Source organism: Hordeum vulgare, chromosome 5H, assembly GCF_904849725.1.
Source record: "Hordeum vulgare subsp. vulgare chromosome 5H, MorexV3_pseudomolecules_assembly, whole genome shotgun sequence".
Taxonomy (NCBI): Eukaryota; Viridiplantae; Streptophyta; class Magnoliopsida; order Poales; family Poaceae; genus Hordeum; species Hordeum vulgare.
Genome location: NC_058522.1, coordinates 213,902,829 through 213,917,769, shown reverse-complemented (window position 1 = coordinate 213,917,769; position 14,941 = coordinate 213,902,829).

Sequence of the window (14,941 nt, the reverse complement as noted above, 5' to 3'; positions counted from 1 at the left end):
GCATCTTTCTTAGAGCACCCTTTCTGGGAACCACCGTGAAGGATCGACTCTGTTCTTTTCCTCTCCCATTTTTTTCATTTCTTTGACAATTTTCTCCTTGATCTTTCGATCGTATCCCCCGCCCCTTTTGTAACCGCATTTCTACCTGCTATGTTTTAATATATGCCAGCATTCAAAGCTGGATCTTTAAATAAAAAACCCGGATAGGAGTGCCATGGCATCCATAAACATGCTTTTGTCATGGACCATATGGAATGAAAGAAACTCTCGCCTTTTCTAAGCGACTAGGGAATATCATTAGGCATTAGTAATTGGCATGCCGTGCTTTTGGGGTTGCTATAAAACTATCAAGCTCTATTCTCTTCTTATTTAATTGATGAGGTAGATCTTATGCCTCTGTTTCAGAAAAAAACTATTGTGTTGCCTACTTGCTTGAGTTTGTATACTACAGATCCTAGTACAGTGTTTTTCTAAACAGCCTCAACTTTATTAATTAGAGATAATTATTACATCGTCTATTAAAAGAGATACAATATTTTCCAAAGGCTTCTCAATCCACTCACTCGTGAACTCTTTACTAATCTAGCAAGCTCATGTGCTACTTTGTTCGCTTCTTTAGTACAGTGCTCGAAACTAGTACAATGTTATTTTGCTTGAGTTTGTACACTACTAGTTTTCTTCCTTCATGTAGAAGCAATAGAGATGGATTGTGTTAGTTTCAGACTAAGGGATCTGGGAAGGAAGCCATGGCGAGATTTGAATTGCACTCTACAAGGTGTGTATAATTATATGAGCGAACTCCATTGACAGTTTACAAGCCGACGACCTCAGTCGTTTACCAATTCACTACCGAATCAATTGCACAATAGGCAGTGCTCTGCGCCGGCGCACCGGTCAAAACTTTCGGCCGGCCGCGGGTGGGCCGCCCGATTCGCGAGCTGCACGTGGGCCACACCGTTAAATCTCCATGCAACAAAATTTCTTGATGCAACAAATTTCGTCTACGATGCAACAATTTTCGTCCATGGTTGTAATAAAAATATAGTTGTAGCAAAAAAAATATTAACGTGGTCGTAACAAAAAAACGAAGCTGATGATGCGTGGTAGCAAAACAAAATAAGGGTTGTAGCAAAACAATCCGATGAACTCGGGTTGCAACTCTGACGAACGTGTATGCAACTTTTTTAATGAACGGTTGAAGCAAAAAATGATACCGGCTGTAGCAAAAATTAACACGGTTGTAGAAAAAAAACACCGGTTGTAACAAAAATCCAACGAACTGAGGTTGCAACCAAACGTATATGCAACTTTTTAGTGGACACATATAGGACACCGGTTGTAGCAAATTTAAACGATTACCACAGGGGAAAATGTTGCATGGCCATACGCACGGGTCGAACGCGAAGCGCGTGGGCAGCGAGCGACCGACGCGTTGCTTCCGCCGACGCAGCTTGTCCCCAAGCTGAAGCTCTTGGGAACCTTTGTTTGAGTTCTTCGAGATCCTCCCACGTAGCCAATGTATCAGGCCGATCGGACCACTGGATAAGCCCCTCAAGAACAGTTTCGTGGCCGTGACGACGCAAACGCCTCTGCATGACACGTACAAGAATAACAAACTGAGAATCGACAGGTGGAAGTGTAGACTGCACCTGACAATTTGATCCGACAGCAAGCTTTAATTGAGAAACATGCAGAACAGGGTGTATACGATTGCCTTCCGGAAGTGCCAAGTGATAAGCTGATGCACCAATTCACTCAAGGATTTTATATGGTCCATAATACTTGAATAACAACTTGTGATGTGCACGAGGGGCGACCGATGACTGTATATAAGGCTGTAGCTTGAGGAACACCGAGTCTCCACTACAAACACCGTGTCAGAGCGGCGTCTATCTGCCTGATGCTTCATTCTAGCACTTACACGTTCCAGATGTTGTTGTAAGAGACACAACATCAAGTCTCGAACTCTCGATCATGCAACCATGTATCCAGATCATGCATAACGCAAGTGTCATCTGCTGAAATACCAAATGTGCGAGGAGACTGCCCATAAAGCACTTTAAAAGGCGTGTTCCCATCAAGAGAAGAGTGGGGACTCGTGTTATACCAATAATTAGCCAAAGGAAGCCATTGAGCCCACTTAACTGGACAAGCATGCGTGAAACAACGCAAGAAAGCTTCGAGGCACTGATTCACTCGCTCAGATGGTCCATCGGTTTGAGGGTGATGCAATGAGCTCATGTGCAATTTAGTACGAGTAAGGGCCATTTCCCTCTAGAAACGACTTGTGAAAATTCTATCACGATCGGTCACAATTAACTCTGGTATCCCATGCAACTTGTGAATATTATCTATGAACACATAAATGATAGCTGACACAGTGAAAAGATGTTGTAGGCCGAGGAAGTGAGCATAACGGGACAACTTATCCACCACCACCACCAAAATGCAATTGTAACGCCCAGAGCGAGGAAGACCTTCGACAAAATTCATGGTCAACATGTGTCAATATCATTTTGGAACAGGCACAGGTTCCAACAAACTTGGGTAACAGGCTATATCAGGTAGCTCTGTTTGGCGTGCAACGTACAAGTATCATCAGTGCGAGAACGACCCCCTCCTCCTTTGTTTGGCGCGCTGCGCCACTCTTACTGAAACTGTTGCTGTTGAATAATGCCTTAGAAGAACCTGTTGATAGCATTTCAATTTTTGTCAATTTCATCCCTGAAACTAAGGTTTCCATGTTTCTTTCCTATATCCAATCATCCTAAAACATCTACAAATAGCATTTTAGGTGTGGTGTTGTGTCTATAGACTGGGCTGCTTTGCTTTCTTGAAACGCAAGCTTTGATCATTGCCATCTCTTAATCTCATGGACAGAGAGCATGCTTTTTTTTTCGGGAGGACAGAGAGCATGTTGTGTCGTCGTACCAGAGTACTTACTAGATGTGTGTGCTTCTGTTTTCTTTGTGAGCTAGATAGTTGATTGATGGTTCAATCTGGATGGATCCGTGAGCGAGCTTCCACCACCTTTTGAAATACTTGCAGTGGGTCGTCCAGTTCTTACAGTTCCATCCATCCATGACACAACTTTAGATGCAGCAGCAACTTAGTAGGAGTAGTACCCTGATCACATGGCACAACTTTATTCTTGATAGATACTGTGCATTCGCATGAAACCAAGCTTTGCTGCATGCACGACCATGACTTGACACTCCCTCTCGGGTTGCCACCCACCCAATCCATCCACAATGGCAAAGCTACTTGTACCAGCAGTACTACCATGCCAGTAGTAAGCTGTAGCTTGTAGCTGCGCGTGGGCTCGCTCGCTCTCTGGCTGGCTGCACGCATTCGAGCGTTACAGCGGGGGTGTAGCGTCTGAGAGCGCTCGGCGCCACACTTCCGTAAGTGCAACGCCCGATGCTTAGGCGTGATATGTCTCCATCGTATCTACTTTTCCAAACTCTTTTGCCCTTGTTTTGGACTATAATTTACATTATTTGAATGGAACTAACCCGAACTAACGCTGTTTTTAGCAGAATTGCCATGATGTTGTTTTTGCGCAGAAATAAAAGTTTTCGGAATGACCTGTAAATTTACGAGGATTTTTTGTGGAATATATAAAAAATACTGGCGCAAGAATCAACCGGAGACGTGGAGCGAGGAGCCCACAAGCCCAGGAGGCGCGGCCCCCCTGGCCGCGCCTAGCAGGCTTGTGGGGCCCTCGGGGCTCCGCCGCCTCCAACTCCGGCTCTATTTAGTCCCTTTCGTCCGGAAAAAAAATCAAGGAGGAGAGTTCATCGCGTTTTACGATACGGAGGCGCCGCCACCACCTATTCTTCCTCTTGAGGGCGGATCTGGAGTCCGTTCTGGGCTCCGGAGAGGGGAGATCATCGTCATCGTCATCACCAACCTTCCTTCATGGCCAATTCCATGATGCTCTTCATCGTTCGTGAGTAATCTCATCGTAGGCTTGCTGGACGGTGATGGGTTGGATGTGATCTATCATGTAATCGAGTTAGTTTTGATGGGGATTGATCCCTAGTATCCACTATGTTCTGAGATTGATGTTGCTACTACTTTGCCATGCTTACTGCTTGTCAATAGGGCCCGAGTGCCATGATTTCAGATCTGAACCTATTATGTTCTCGTCAATATATGTGTGTTCTTGATCCTATCTTGCAAGTTGTAGTCACCTACTATGTGTTACGACCCGGCAACCCCGGAGTGACAATAGCTAGAACCACTCCCGGAGATGACCATAGTATGAGGAGTTCATGTATTCACTAAGTGCTAATGCTTTGTTCCGGTTCTCTATTAAAAGGAGAACCTTAATATCCCTTAGTTTCCATTAGGACCCCGCTGCCACGGGAGGGATGGACAATAGATGTCATGCAAGTTCTTTTCCTTAAGCACGTATGACTATATACGGAATACATGCCTACATTACATTGGCGAACTGGAGCTAGTTACATATCTCCCCATGTTATAACTGTTGCATGATGAATGTCATCCGGCATAATTATCCATCACCGATCAAATGCCTACGAGTCTTTTCCTACTGGTCCTTGCTATGTTACTTTGCTGCTACTGCTGTCACTACTGCTACTGTTACCATTGCTACAGTTGCTATCACACTACTTTGCTACTGATACTTTGCTGCAGATACTAAGTCTTTCAGGCGTGGTTGAATTGACAACTCAACTGCTAATACTCGAGAATATTCTTTTGCTTCCCCTTGTGTCGAATCAACAAATTTGGGTTGAATACTCTACCCTCGGAAACTGTTGCGATCCCCTATACTTGTGGGTTATCAAGACTATTTTGTGGCGCCGTTGCCGGGGAGGCCTAGCACTATTCTCTGAGTCACTTGGGATTTATGTCTGCTGAGCACTATGAGGAATCCGAGAGATCCAAAAACTAAAGTCTTGCTCTCAACTACGAGGACAGGTAAGGAACTGCCATCTAGCTCTGCACTTGATTCACCTTTAGTTATGAGTAAGTTTGCGACACCACCTCGTGCTAGAAATTTTGATGTGTCGCCTGTGCTTGATGATGCTACCTATGCTATCCATGATGCTTGTGATGATGCTTTGCTTGATACTGCTTTGCCACTAGGTGCATTCCTTGATGCACAAATTGCTAGAGTTGCTGCTGAATGTGATGATACTTCTGAGACTGCTGAAATTATTGAAGTAGAACCTGCTATTTCACCTGTTAGAACTAGCTCTCCTAGATATAAATTGCCTGATATACCTGAGGGTTATGTTATGGAGGGAGAGATAGCTGAGGACTTTCTTGCTTGCAAGGATAGCTATGATGTTGAGAATTTACTACGCAAGTGGAAAGAAAAATCTCTGAACGGTAGGATGAAATACGACCCGAAGTTCGCTGCTTCACCTATCCTTGTGACCGATAAGGATTATGAATTCTCTGTCGACCCTGAGTTAATCACTTTGGTCAAATCTGATCCTTTTCACGGTTATGAGTCTGAAACGGTTGTAGCACATCTTACTAAGCTGCACGATATAGCCACTCTATTCACGAGTGAGGAAAAGATCCGCCACTACTATATCCTTAAGCTGTTTCCTTTCTCGCTAAAGGATGATGCTAAGACTTGGTTCACTTCTCTTGCTCCTGGTTGTGTGCGTAGTCCCCAGGATATGAGAAATATTTTCTTGCCCATAAGAAACAATCTGCCTTGGAGGAAATATATAACTTTGCGCAAGTTGAAGAAGAGAGTCTCCCACAAGCTTGGGGGAGGCTCGTCCAGCTACTGAATGCTTTGCCTGATCACCCTCTTGAAAAGAATGAAATACTTGATATCTTCTATAGTGGACTAACCGATGCTTCTAGAGACCACCTAGATAGTTGTGCTGGTTGTGTTTTCAGGGAACGAACTGTGGAACAAGCTGAGATTCTATTGAACAATATCTTGTGCAATGAGAATGCTTGGACTATTCTCGAACCACCTCCTAAGCCAACTCCGAAGAAAAGAGGTATCCTATTCCTCAGTCCTGAAGATATGCAAGAAGCAAAGAAATCTATGCGAGAGAAAGGCATTAAATCTTAAGATGTCAAAAATCTACCACCTATTGAAGAGATCCATGGTCTTGATAGCCCGACACAGGTAGTAGAGGTAAATTCTCTTCGTAGATTCAATGAGAGTGATATTCCTTTTGATAAACCTGCTAGCTTATGCCTGGATGAATTTGATAACTTTGCTGCCAAACAACAAAGTTTCAATGATTATGTTAGCAGCCAATTGGAACAAAATGCTCGTATGCTTAGTCATTTAAGTGCTTGTGTGGATAGAAATGGTAATGACCTTAAGGTTTTGAGTAAACATGCATCTATGGTCACCACTCAGGTAGAACAAGTACTTAAAGCTCAAAATGACTTGCTCAATGAGTTGAATGACAATTCTGTTAGAGTCGTCACTAGAGGCGGTAGAATGACCCAGGAACCTTTGTATCCTGAGGGTCATCCTAAGAGAATTGAACAAGATTCTCAAGGAGTTAGCACTGATGCACCTAATCATCCTAGGAAGAAAAATAAAGATGATAGGAACTTGCATGCTAGCAACCCTGTTGCTGTTACACCCGAGAATCCAAACGATATCTCTGTTTCTGATGCTGAAACACTACCTGGTGATGAACACGAGCCTAATGATAATATCGATAGTGGTGTTCATGATAATGCTCAACCTAGTAATGATAAGGATGTGGAGATTGAACCAGTTGATCTTGATAACCCACACCCTAAGAATAGGAGATACGATAAGAATGACTTCATTGCTAGGAAGCATGGTAAAGAAAGGGAACCATGGGTTCAGAAACCCATGCCCTTTCCTCCCAAACCATCCAAGAAAAAGGTGATTAGGATTTTGAACGATTTGTTGAAATGATTAGACCTGTCTTTCTGCAAATGCGTTTGACAGATATGCTCAAAATGTCTCTGTATGCTAAGTACATGAAGGATATTGTGACTAATAAGAAGAGGATACCTGAGGTTGAGATTTCCATCATGCTTGCCAATTACACCTTCAAGGGTGGAACTCCTAAGAAACTAGGTGATCCCGGAGTGCCCACTATACCTTGCTCCATTAAAGGCAACTATGTTAGAACTGCTTTATGCGATCTTGGAGCCGGTGTTAGTGTTATGCCTATCTCTCTTTATCGTAGACTTGAATTGGATAAGTTGACACCCACTGAAATCTCCTTGCAAATGGCCGACAAATCAACTGCTTTCCCTATCGGTATTTGCAAGGATGTGCCTGTTGTGGTTGCTAACATTACTATCTTAACACACTTTGTTATTCTGGATATTCCCGAGGATGATGCCATGGCGGTCATCCTTGGAAGACCCTTTTTAAACACTACAGGGGCTGTTATAGATTGCAACAAAGGCAATGTCACTTTCCATGTTAATGGTAATGAGTATACGGTGCACTTTCTGAAGAAACAATATCGAGTACATTGCATCAATGCTATTGGAAAAACTTTATCGATTCTTATTGGGAGCTTTGAATGCCCTATACCTACTGTTAAGATGAAGTATGATTTGCTTGTTGGGGATATGCACATCTCCATTGAGGTAACCTAGTGACTATTCGAAAATTCCCGTTTTACGCGATCCGAAAAAGTTTGTCAAGGAGACTTGATCAACCTCATTGACGGATTTCTCTTGATGACCATGAGATGGATGAATCTGAGAGTCACAACCCTTTGTTCCAAACTTTTATTTTCCGTTGCTTAGAAGAAAAATGATAGCTTTAGCTTTAGTTTTTCCTGTTTTCTGCTTTTTGCGTCCCGTAGAAAAGTGTCCCAAAAATAGAAGTTCTTCAAATGCCCTGAAAATCAAGTATGATTTTTTCTGGAATTTTTGAAAAATTCTGAGACAGAGAGCTAGTCAGGGGGATGCACCAGTGGGCCACAAGCCTAGGAGGCACGGGCACCCCCTGGCCGCGCCTACCAGGCTTGTGGGGCCCATGTGTCCCCCCTCCACTTATTCCAGCTCCTATCTCCTTCTCCTACCTCTAGAAAAAATCATTCTACACCTCAAACCTGTGTTCTTGCTCTTCTTGCTGCGATTTTCGATCTCCTTGTGCAAAGCCCTATTCACCAAACTGTTTTGGGGAAATTGCTCCTTGGTATGTGACTCCTCCATTGATCCAATTAGTTTTTGCTTTAGTTCCTTATTCATTGCGTATTTTTTCTGCCTTTGTGACCCTGTTCTTGAGCTTTGCATGCTAATTTTAGCTGGTCCCAAGTAGTTTTGATGCATGATATGGCCTCTAGGCACTTGTAGGAGTAGTTGCTATGAGTTTCATTGAGCCTTGTTCACTTTTGCTTCGAGTCACTAAAAAATTCAGAAAAGGAAGATGTTCAGGAGAAACTATCATGGTGGTTCCTCAAGCAAGAAGGGTCCCCGTCTCGCGATTCGGGAGCCCGATCCTTACCAACAGAGGAACGTACATGTACAACCATGTGAATGGCCTTCTGATGAATTCATGATTGATGCAGGCTTCAAAGACGAGTTTGATACATTTGTTCACAACGCCGGGCTCGAAGAATTCATCTCCGATAAATGCAAACAATATGCTACTCTCGCTGCCTCTTTTGTTCATAGATTCAAATTTTCAGCTGGCCGTGACACATCCATAGTGTTTGATCTGTATGACAAATTGTATACCATGGATTTAGAGGATTTCAATAGAATTTGCAAGATACCTGATTGGGGTAGTCTCAATGATCCTCCTAAGTCTTTGGTTAGAGATTTTATCTCTAGTATAACTGTCGGAGAAACAAGAGATATTACGCACGCTACCATGGGGAGCATTCATTTTCCTGCCTTGCATTACTTTGCCCTCTTCATAGGTAGATGCATTAACGACAAGATTGAGCATTGTCACCTCTGCGCACCCGACCTTAGTATTCTTAATAGCGCAGTAACAAGTGATAGAAGTTTCAACATGGGAGCTATAATTGTGAGGAGGCTAAATAATAATGCTAATGAAGGGGATTTCTTTGGTGGGATCTATGCCACTCGCATAGCAAATTTTCTTGGAGTACCCATCCGCGAAGGAGATCCCCCGCTCCATACAGCTTTCCTTGATCGCGCCGCGATGACACGTTATCAATTCCTTGAGAGGGATAATGAATCCCTCCTATACCGGTTAATATTTAACCGTCAGCGTGTTTTCCATATTACCCTTCCTGCTCGTGCCTTCTTTGACTTTCAGGTAAAACGGGGATATTACATAACTAGAGAAGAGGCAGAGGAGTATGAGAGGGAGGCAAAGGCTGCTCGCCTCCATGAGGCAGCTATTCAGGCGGTAGCTGCAGCGCTCCCGTACAACCCCATTATGATTTTGGATATCGCCCGGACCAACCATTTGAGTATACCAACTTAGGCCAAAAGCCTAAGCTTGGGGGAGTACGAGTTTCTCACTAACTTTATATTCTTGCTCATGCTTTCACTTTGTTAGTTGGTGTTCACACTTTGCCACTGTATCATCCATGCTAGTTTGTTTATTTTTCTCGCTTTCTTCTCGTGTGTTTGTCTAGTTTGAGAAAACCCAAAAAGATTTCGTGTTCTTCTTTTGCTTGTTGGGAGCTTTACCGTGTAAATACTTTTCTTTTTCTTTGGATCAAGGTAGAAGACCATGGTTACAATGTTTAGTGGCTCTCGCATGCATATCTGTTTATCTGTCAAAGAGCCATATTACTTTGTCTTCTCCTTTGTGTTTGCTTGCAGATTCCAGCTTAGTCCAATGCACGAACACTCTTATTATTGTTCACATCATTCGGTCGTGCAAGTGAAAGGCAATAATGACGATATATGATGAAGTGACTGAGCTTGGAAAAGCTGGTATGAACTCGATCTATTTTGTTTTTGTAAATATGACTAGCTCATCGTTCCTGATTCAGCTTTGTTATGAGAGAAACGTGTTTGCAATGACAACTTAGAGATCATAGTTTCTGATGCCATGCTTAATTAGCTAGGAGCTTATAATGGTTTGTCTTGGATGCCAACATGAATTTCATGATGATTATGATGTAGTATCCTCCTTTTAATGATTCAAGTGGCTTGACTTGGCACATGTTCACACATGTAGTTGAAACAAAATCAACATAGCCTCTATGATATTCATGTTCATGGTGATTTATGTCCTACTCATGCTTGCACTCAATGTTAGTTAATTTCAATGCATTTTGATGACTCTTGTCGCTCTCTAGTTGGTCGCTTCCTAGTCTTTTGCTAGCCTTCACTTGTACTAAGCGGGAATACTGCTTGTGCATCCACTTCCATAAACCCAAAGTTGTTCCATATGAGTCCACCATACCTACCTATATGCGGTATCTACCTGCCATTCCAAGTAAATTTGCATGTGACACTCTCTAAACCTTCAAGTAATAATCTGTTTTGCATGCCCGAACCGCTCATGTGGTGACAAGGGGCTGTCAGTATCTTCCATGCTAGGCGTGTTATCCTCGATATGTGGTTATTCACTATCATTCACGAGAAAGGGGCCGATAATTGGAATGCCCAGTTCCATGCTCAAATAAAAAAGATAATTGCAAACAAACTCCCCCTGGATTGATGTTGGTATGGACGGCACCCGCGTATTCGGCTAGTCGTGGAGTGTGATTGATCGGTGGTGGGGGAGTCAAAACTTTACTTTTCTGTTTGGGAACCGCCTATAGTATGTGTAGCATGGAAGATGGTGAAAACTCTTGGTCATTTCGTTGACAATGAAAGCATGCCACCCAAAATTATTTATCTCTGTCTTCAAAGCTTGAGCTCTGGCACCTCTGCAAATCAATGCTTCCCTCTGCGAAGGGCCTATCTATTTATGTTTCTGTTGAGTCATCCTCTTCTTTCAAAAAGCACCAATTAGAGAGCACCTCCGTCATTTTTATGCGTTGCTTTTTAATTGATATTGAGTATCACTTTGACTGGATCTTCTTTACCATGAATTACACTGTTCAGTCAGCCCTTGGTCTTTGAAGGTGCTGTGCATTTATGTTTTGCGGTCTCAGAAAGAACTAGCGAGATATCATCTGTTCATATTGCTTCATGATTGTTTTGATAGAAGTGTTGACGTTTGAAACTCATTATTATTGCTCGCTAGTTCATTATGCCATTGATATGAGTTCCTCTTGAGACCTAAATGTCATTGCTTATGTGGTTAGCTTATGATCTTGCTGAAAATATGAATATGAGTTAGACATAATTGCAACAACAAGATCAAACAGAGTTCGTAAAAGTTTTTCTTTGTCTATTTCAGTTTGTCAACTGAATTGCTTGAGGACAAGCAAGGATTTAAGCTCGGGGGAGTTGATACGTCTCCAACGTATCTACTTTTCCAAACTCTTTTGCCCTTGTTTTGGACTCTAATTTGCGTGAATTGCATGGAGCTAACCCGGACTACTGCTGTTTTCAGCAGAATTGCCATGGTGTTTTTTTTACGCAGAAATAAAAGTTCTCGAAATGACCTGGAAATTTCCGAAGATTTTTTGTGGAATCTATAAAAAATACTGGCGGAAGAATCAACCGGAGATGTGGAGCGAGGAGCCCACAAGCCTAGGAGGCGCGGGCCCCCTGGCCGCGCCTAGCAGGCTTGTGGGGCCCTCGGGGCTCCGCCGCCTCCAACTCCAGCTCTATTTAGTCCATTTCGTCCGGAAAAAAAATCAAGGAGGAGAGTTCATCGCGTTTTACGATACGGAGGCGCCGCCACCACCTATTCTTCCTCTTGAGGGCGGATCTGGAGTCCGTTCTGGGCTCCGGAGAGGGGAGATCATCGTCATTGTTGTCACCAACCTTCCTTCATCGCCAATTCCATGATGCTCTTCATCGTTCGTGAGTAATCTCATCGTAGGCTTGCTGGACGGTGATGGGTTGGATGTGATCTATCATGTAATCGAGTTAGTTTTGATGGGGATTGATCCCTAGTATCCACTATGTTCTGAGATTGATGTTGCTACTACTTTGCCATGCTTACTGCTTGTCAATAGGGCCCGAGTGCCATGATTTCAGATCTGAACCTATTATGTTCTCGTCAATATATGTGTGTTCTTGATCCTATCTTGCAAGTTGTAGTCACCTACTATGTGTTATGACCCGGCAACCCCGGAGTGACAATAGCTAGAACCACTCCCGTAGATGACCATAGTATGAGGATTTCATGTATTCACTAAGTGCTAATGCTTTGTTCCGGTTCTCTATTAAAAGGAGAACCTTAATATCCCATAGTTTCCATTAGGACCCCGCTGCCACGGGAGGGATGGACAATAGATGTCATGCAAGTTCTTTTCCTTAAGCACGTATGACTATATACGGAATACATGCCTACATTACATTGGCGAACTGGAGCTAGTTACATATCTCCCCATGTTATAACTGTTGCATGATGAATGTCATCCGGCATAATTATCCATCACCGATCAAATGCCTACGAGTCTTTTCCTACTGGTCCTTGCTATGTTACTTTGCTGCTACTGCTGTCACTACTGCTACTGTTACCATTGCTACAGTTGCTATCACACTACTTTGCTACTGATACTTTGCTGCAGATACTAAGTCTTTCAGGCGTGGTTGAATTGACAACTCAACTGCTAATACTCGATAATATTCTTTTGCTTCCCCTTGTGTCGAATCAACAAATTTGGGTTGAATACTCTACCCTCGAAAACTGTTGCGATCCCCTATACTTGTGGGTAATCAAGGCGTCACACTGCTGGGGGTGGGTCATGCAGCACCAGCGTGGTAGGGGGTGTGGCGTCTACGGTTAAGGCGTCACACAATGTAGTGTGGCGCCTAAGCGTCGGACGCCACATAAAAGGGTTAGTCGGGCGATTTTTTTTTCGAGCGTAGTCTAGTTTGTATTTTTTTTGCACCCAAGGGAAAATTTGTCGATTTTGCCGACAGACAACACACTCGTGCACGTATTATCGTACTTGTACTCACATGACTTTCCAATAGAATAATTTGCACAAAGTTACTGGTATACCTGAGTGGCCCCCAATAGGACTAGCATGAAATGCATCCAACAATTTGGTTATGAGTTCAGCACTTAGTGGAATCCACAAGCGTCTTTTGTAACGGATTAGCCCATCCCTCAATGAATAGTGATCATCCATACTAGTTTTGTTATGACCGGTACCACGTACCAACGGAGGAGGCCCAATGGGCAGGATTAGTTACTGGCTTAGTTCAAGTTATCTTAGTGTCTTACTTATCTTAGAGTCCATGTTGTCTTAGTTATCTTAGAGTCCAAGTTATCGAGATTATATAAACCGATGTAAACAACTCTTTTGAAATTAAGCAATATAGTCAATACTCTATTTCCCGGCTCCCAGAGGAGCCGGAACCTTAGCTGCGCCACCGCCTCCCTCTCGCGCGCAACGGCGTCCCGACGCCGGGCGTCGCGGGCCAGCCCTCGCCAAGTCCACTCCATCCCCTACAACCTCCGCCCTAGATGTCACGACCAGTTTCCAAATAAATGAATTAATTGGAAATCATCCATGTGCGTCCTCAGTGAAAAAAATATTTGTCACTCACAAACTCATCTTGATACAGAAAACCAGTAGTACTTAATATCATACAAGTAGAGCAAGGCTTGCTCTACAGTTATTACAACATATCCAAGTCTTAGGAAAATGGAATGTTATAGTGGTCTTAGGGTGACTCTATTGCTCATGAAAATAAAAGGGGCACGTCACATCAGAGTAATGTGACATCACAAGTACTACTACGCGTTAAGCATCAGAGTGAAGCGCAATGATTTATTTGAGGGGGCGGAAGCGATGGAATAAAACAGCTGCAGACTCCAGGATCGCAAGACTGACTGGGACTCCTCTAGGCATCGACCTTGCTATCGAACCCTTCATCCATGAGATCTCCTTCATCCATATCTGGCCACAACAACAAGCGAGTGAGTACTTCGAAAAGTACTCGCAAATAGTTTGCACAAAAGATGAGATGCATGCAGTTGATTTTAATATGCATCATTAGAATCAGGTTATATCCAAAATATAAGTGTTGAAGGTAATTTAAGTTAGTGGATAAATCAGGCGGTAGTCCTCTCGAGATATCCTTAAGAGAAAAGTAAAATACACCGATCGGGTGTCTAGAGCGACGCCTCAAAACAACAGGGGTTAGCAAAACCACCGTCGGGCATCTGAGCGACACCACATACAGGGCATGACATAAATGAAATAAATAACAATCCACAAACGGGCATCTTTGCGACACCACAGTAAGGGCAAAAATAAATAACGGGCCACAGTCGGGCGTCTCATCGACACCACAGAAAGGGCATAATAAGTAAATAACAAGCCGCAGTCGGGCGTCTCAGCGACACCACAGAAAGGGCATAATAAATAAATAACAAGCCACAGTCGGGCGTCTCAGCGACACCACAGAAAGGGCATAATAATTAAATAACAAGCCGTAGTCGGGCGTCTCAGCGACACCACAGAAAGGGCATAATAATTAAATAACAAGCCGCAGTCGAGCGTCTCAACGACACCACAGAAAGGCCATAATAAATAAATACCAAGAAGTATCCAGGTGGTACAACCAACCTTGAGGATAATTCTTGAACCAATAAAATATTTCATCACGTTCCACAGTTTAATACGATACTCCACAACCATTATTTTTACCATTACTTATACTCCAAAGACCGACTCTAGGACCGACACTTGACTCATCAAACAACGTCCTTGACCACGGACACGGCTACTCGAATAGTTTTGACTGTGCAGAGGGTGTACTCTTTACCCATAGCCCACGGTTTTCAATAGTCATCATGACTAATCCCGCGTACGACAATTTAGAAATGGACACTCAGAACCAGCACGCACCCATTTTGCCTCCGCGGAGCCCGGCTTTAGTCCAGGGCCATGGATACCTTCATGCCGCCCCCTCTAAT